We start from the raw sequence: 6962 nt of genomic DNA, 5'->3' as shown, positions 1-6962 counted from the left end.
ATTTTATAAAATATAATGAATGAGAATGATGGTATGAAAGACAATGTGAATGAAGGATAATGTGAAACAAAATATATATGGACTTTGTAAGCAAACCAATATAAAACGCAAATTTAACTTTTTTTTATAGAAAAACCCCAAAACCAAGCAAAAGAAGAGTGTGTCTCTTCACAAAATAATAATAATTTTTAAGAATACAGCCTTATCTGTATGATTTAGATTTGTGGAACTCCCCAGACCCTAGCCATTAATCATCATTTTGGCCCAGAATAGAATTCACCCTGATGGTGCAATTTTTAGCCAAACAGATAGGCCTTTGAGGTGAACAATAATATCAAGTAGTATTCTATCCTGAGAACCGCCAAGTATACATTATCATGAGGGCAACCTTTGTTGGGGTAAAGATCAGAAGTTGGGAAGGGATCAGTCAGAAGATGACTAGACATGGAGGCACAAGGAGGAGGTTGAAAGAGAGTTAATAAGAGGTTTTATAGTTAATGTCACAGGTAGCAAAATACATACGAATGGCTAGATGAAATGAATTTTCTCTGTTTATTTTCACCAAAATTGTAACAAAATTTTTTTTAAATTTTTAAAATTTTATTATTGTTTGTGTGTACCATCAAATCAGATCTGACTGGCACAGGAGGAGATTGCCCCTCCTTCTCCAGCAGACCATCTGGTGGATTCAAACCACATACCTCTGGGATTTCAGTGCAGCTTCTTGCCCCTAGAGCTTCCTAATACAAATTTTTTAAAGAAAGTAGTATCTCTCCCCATCTCTCAAGTTTCTTTCATTACTCATTGCTTCTTTCTCAGAGAGGCTTTCACATCATAGTCACTAGCTGGCCACACTAAAAGCAATTCCAGTTTTAGTCATCCTGAAAGGAAGAGCGTGTCTCTTCAGCTCTAAACCCAAGGCCGGTTCTCGCGGCATATGTGTCCCCAAGGAGATTAGTGTTATGAACAGCTAACATCAGGCTGTGAACCTACCTCTGAAGTCAAAAGGACTAGGTGGAAGATGGAGGTTCCCTAAAAGAACAGGGAACTGCTTTTACCAGAAGAAAGAGGGATGGATTCTAGACTAGCAAGAATAGCAGCTCTTCACTCCCAATATAAAGACTGCTCTTCAACTGGCTTGCATGGTATAGGAGGTATTTTGTGACTCGGCCTCCTAGGATCTGTCCACCCACACCTGTCACTACTAATCAATATCATCATGTAATAACAAGTACCGGGACCTGCTGGCATTGTCCTCTAGGCCAGCATGCTCTTTGTCCCCTCTAGAAAATGTTGTGTTGGTAAATGCTTACCAACTGAGCTTTTTGGGACCCAAGAAACCTGATTTGTAGTACTTGCCAATTTTTTCTGTGTTGCGATACTTCCACCATGACTAATTTCAAGCAGCCCCATGTGACATCATTGTATGTGGAGTGGGGAAGCAAAGCAACAGAATGAATATGAGCAGACTCCAGTACACCACTGCCTCAAGGTGTTCATTGATTCCATTCTCTTAGGTTTATTTCTACAGGGCTCCAGCTGCCTAGCTGTAACCATTCTCGCCACAGGCAATGCTCCCCCACCTGTCCACAAACCTGTTTACTCATTTGCGTCTCCTATTAGACCATGAGCTTAGTGTATCTCCAAAACTTTGCACAGTGTCTGGTCCCAACAAATACAATTCTTAGGAAAATATATTGAATGAATGAATGAACGAACTCTTTCTGTCTCCTGAAACTTCTTTATGTGAACAACAGTCTACTTACCCTAGGAGGAAAACCAGGCAGAGCATATTTACTAAAGATATAAACAATACAACTTTGAAATGACTTTGTAAGGGCTGAGTTCATTGCTGGCTCCTTCTCGCTTCATTAAGATGCATGTGCCCAAGAGATCAATAATTCACTTCTGAGTCTAACCCCACATTTGTCTTCACTGCCTGTGAAGCCCGAGGGAGTCATTCATTACTCAGTGAGACCTTTAGGTAAGAATGGAAGATTCCTATGTGAGGTGAGAACATTGCTTGTATTAGTTTGTGACAATACTTGCCTGAGAAACAGTAATTGTTGATAATTGTGATAATGATGATGTGTGGATGCTGTAGCAACGATGAGAGGAAATAGGCAAGATGTACAGACAGGAGGAAAACCTGAATGATACCAATTTATTCTAAATGTTCATTCCATATTAAAAAACACTTTGTATTAAAGCAGTTTAGTATAATGTTGTTATTAGAAATCAACAAGGCAATTCCCAACCTATGGTGACCCCATGTACAGAACTGCCAGAAGTTCAAGCTGGGTTTAAAAGAGGCATGGCCACAAAGATATTATTGCTGATGTCTGATGGATTCTGCTTGAATGTAGAGAATACTTGAAGGATGTCTATTTGTATTTTATTGACTACGCAAAGGCATTTGGCTGTGTAGACCATAACAAACTATGGCTAGCATTGAGTAGAATGGGAATCTCAGAAAACTTAATTGTGCTCACACGAAACATATACCAAGAAGCTATTGTCAGAATGGAGCAAAGAAACATAGCTGAAAATCAGAAAAGGTGTTCACCAGGGTTGTATCCTTTGTCTATACCTAACAAATCTGTACACTGAGCAAATTATTAGAAAAACTGTCATCTATGAAGAAGCATGGGGAAAGATCGGAGACTCATAAAGAACCTGCGTTATGCAGATGGTACAACTTTGCTTGCTGAAAATGAGGAGGGTTTGAAACACTTTCTGCAAAAGATCAAAGACTACAGCCTTCAATATGGATTGTGTCTCAATAGAAAGAAAACAAAATTCTCACCACTATAAGCAACATGAGAAATGGAAAAAAGATTGAAGTTGTCAATTATTTCCTCTTACCTGGACCCACAGTCAGCACCCTCGGTACCAACAGTCAGGCATAAGGAGACATATTGCATTGAGCAGTCTACAGCCCAGGACCTCACCAAATTACTGAGGATCACTGATGTAATTTTGAAGACTAAATTGTGCCTGATTCAAGCTGTTGCCTTTTCAGTCACTTGCTATGCTTTTGAGAGCTGGGCAAAGAATAAGGATGACAGGAGAGGAATTGATGTCTTTGAATTGTGATGATGGAGAAGAGCACTGAATATCCATCCCGTGGACTGCCAAAAGAACAAACAGATGTGTCTGGGGAAAAGTACAGCTAGAGTGTTCCTTGAAGGTGACAATGGCAAAGTCTCACATGCTTTGCACATGTTGCTAGGAGAGGCTGTTCCTTGGAAAGGAACAAAGGTGGGAGGTCAGTGAAAAATGAGAAAGACCTTCAACCAGGTGGATTGTCACAGTGACTTCTGCAACGGGCCCTTGTGTGTCAGAGATGATGAGATGGCGCAGGAGAAAGCAGGGTTTAGATCTGTTATTTATAGAGTCAGTATGTGTCATACTTGAGAGCAGCTAAACACAATGAGACAAAATACTGCCTCATCCATTGTGATCCATAATGTTGCTTTTTGATGTTTTGTTTCAGTTACATTTTAGTGATTAGAGTAAAAGTTTATAGAGCAAATTGATTTTCCATTCAACAAGTAATACCAACTATGTTTTGTGGCCTTCTGTACAATCCTCATATTGCAACAGCATTCCTCCCACATAAGTCTCTGTTTTCCCTTTCACTCAGTCCTTGTTCCTAACCCTGCCGGCCTTCTCATCTTCGCTCCCTGGGGAAAATGCTGCTCTTTTGATCTTGTGTGGTTGATTTTTCCAAGAAGTGTGTTCCTCTCTGCTGTCACTGATCACACTACACATTTGTCTATTGTTTGGATGAAAGTTGAACCATGAGGTTGATTTTTGTTCTAGGCTTGATGGTGGACTAAAGGACTTAGCCTCAGAGATTCTATAAGTCTCTATGAGACCAATAAGCCCGGTCATTTGTTCACTGTTTGGAATTTTGTACCACATTTTCTCCCATTCTCTCAGGGCCCTTCCATGAAACATTTTTCAGAGTTATCAACTGTGCTGGAGAGGCACCATGTAGTTTTTCTGTTCTCAGAGTCTAATATTCATTGACTCATTTTTAGAAGCAGATCACCAAGCCTGTCTTCTTAGCATCTCAGCCTCTGCTGAGAGATAGGTGGTGGTGGCACACAAAGTGCATTGGCTGGGAATTGAACCTGAGTCTTCTCCCTTATAGAAGGTCAGAATTTCACCTCTGCCCCTATTGGTACTTGCTGAATCAAAGTTTTCAATACACATCACATCTCAACATCAAGAAAACAAAAACCTTTCATCAGTGGACTAATAGGTAGTATCATGATAGATGGAGAAAAGATCAAAGTTGTCAAGAACTTCATTTTACTTGGATCCACAATCAACATCCATGGTAGCAGCCAAGAAATTAAAAGATATGTTGCACTGGGAAAAATCTTCTGCCAAGGACCTCTCTAAAACGCTAGAGTAAGATAACATAAGGTTCACCTGATCCATGCCACTTCTGAAAGCTGTCATGAATAAGGAGGCTAAAGTTCACATTTAAGATGCTAACAAAAACAAAAGGCACCTGTCTGCATCATCTGGGTCTAGGAATTTCCCAGCACAGAGACATGGGTCCAAAGCTGTGATCTGCTCTCGGCTCTCCTTTTTTTTTTCCCCCTCAAAAAGTGACATTTATTCAAAAGAGGGGAGGAGAAAAAAAAAAAGACACAATGTCCATCCATTGGCTCCCTTCCCTTCCCCCTCTGCTTGAGTCCTCCAGGACTGAACCCTGGGCCAGGGCTATAGCAGGACAGATGGCCCCTCTCAGATGAAGTCAGCAACATTGAGGGGGATTTCCTCAATGGAGGTGTTATAGAAGGTCTCAATGTCTTGAAGAGTTCTCTTGTCTTCTTCTGTCACCATGTTAATAGCAACAACCTTACAGCCAAAGCGCCCACCACATCCAATTCTGTGAACTTAATTTTCCCTGTTGGTGGGAAGGTCATAGTTAATGACTAAGGAAACTTGTTGTGCATCAATGCCTCTGGTCTAGAGAAAGAGGACAACATTATTATGTGGCTGGGAATAGGATACTTAAAAGGAGTTTTCGTATGTGTGTAGTCAGCCAATGGCAGGCAGAAAGGACAAAGTGTCCTCTCTCTCCAGAAGACCTTGGCTAAGCCAGATTGTATTCCAAGTTGTGACTTTCCCGAGAAGGACAGAAGGGGCTCCTTGGACAGGGAATCACCGTGGGTGCTCTCAGCTCTCCTTATTGGTACTGAGGTCTCTCCTTCTGCTCCCTTTGCTTTTATCTCTTATAAAAACAGAAGTGATGCAGGCCAAGCTCCAGGGCAACTCCCTTCACATCAAATTAGACTTGTGTTAGTATTAAGGGTGTTGTTCTTTTACAGCTGCTTTGTTTATCAGATCACAAGAGATCATCAAAAAAACCAAAACACCTCTCCACAGCACATCATTACATCCACTGTACTTTGGAAGGACATATTTCAATCCATTATATAACTCTATACAGTTGCTGACTTGACGGATATAATCATTAGCAGCAAATTGAATATGAGGCATCAGGAACTCTCCTTCCACTGCTGCTGGAAGTGTAAGACTGGACAAACACTTAGGGAAACAGTATGGTACTTTCTAATAAAGCTAATCATACCCTGACCCTGTGATCAATTTCTTTCTGGGTATTTAATCAGAAGTAAAAGCATATTTACGTAAATACTCGCATATATAGTCACATCAAAATGGCCTCATACTAGATGGTGCACCTTCAATATTCCCCAGCCCTGTATAAACCCCTTTCCCTGAACAGTGGTAGAACTTGGTGATGTGATTCTAATCCACACAGCAAAGGTAAGAGGCTTTCACTCCCCTCACTGCATTACATTTCATGAGATTTCATGTCAGGACACTGAGGAGAGAAACTCTTTTGCTGACCTTGAGGAAGCAAATGGGCATGTTATATAGACTGCCCGTGGAGACAGCCACATGGCAGAGAACTGCTGAGGGCAACCTCCAGCAGATAGCCGTTAAGAAGCCCAAGCCTGTAATCCAATAACTGCAAGGAATCGAATGAGTTCTGCCAACAACATGTGAGTTTAGGAAAGGACTCCAAGAGCCAGGCAGGAATACAGTCTGGTGGCAGCCTTGGTGCAGCTACGTGAGGCCTCCAGCCGAGGGCCCTGCGGAGTTGGCACTGGACTCTCAACCCACAGAAATTGTGATCAGTGTGAGCTATTTAAGCGGCTCAATTTGTAGTAATTTGCTACACAGCACCGATGAATAGTAGACGGGACAAAAGTCCATCAAATGGGGAATGTATAACAAAACATGCTCTATTCCTACAACAAAATGCTATTGGGTGACAAAAAAGGAACTAACTATTGATGTTTGAGCTCTGAGGGCTTGGCGGTAAAGAATCGTGCTGCCAGCCTGAAGGTATGCAGTTTGAATTTATTAGTTGCTTTCTGGGAGATTTTGTTACTATGAGTTGGTTTCTACAAGTCATAGTCAACTCGACAGCACATAACAACAACAACTGTGGAAGAAAGACCATCTCCTACACAATTTGCTGTCTCTGGAAACTCGCTAGAGGGTTAGCTATGAGTTGGTTCTTATTTGATGGCTCTGTTGTTGTTATTCTTATGTACCATTGAATTACATACAGCTCAAGCAATCCTATGTACATTAGTTCTGAACCCTGTCCTATCCTGAGCCAAACTCATCCCCTCCAACAGACATAATCCCATTTCTCTAGTAACTGAATCAATCATCTCTTCCTGGGTCTTCCCCTCCTGCATTGTCCTTTCACCCTTCCAAACATGACTGGCCCTTCCTGGTCATTTGCCCAAGGGATGTGAGAAGAGCTTCAAAATCCTTGCCTCTAGGGAGCAGCCTGATTTCACCCTCTCCAGGACAGACCTGTTTGTTCTCCTGGCAGTTCATGGGATGTATGTTCAACACTCTTCTCCAGCACAACAATCAAAAGGCATCAATCCTTGTTA

This window comes from Elephantulus edwardii, unplaced genomic scaffold, assembly GCF_000299155.1.
Source record: "Elephantulus edwardii isolate Elephantulus edwardi_28Jun2011 unplaced genomic scaffold, EleEdw1.0 scaffold00010, whole genome shotgun sequence".
Classification (NCBI taxonomy): domain Eukaryota; kingdom Metazoa; phylum Chordata; class Mammalia; order Macroscelidea; family Macroscelididae; genus Elephantulus; species Elephantulus edwardii.
This window is presented reverse-complemented; position numbering follows the sequence as displayed.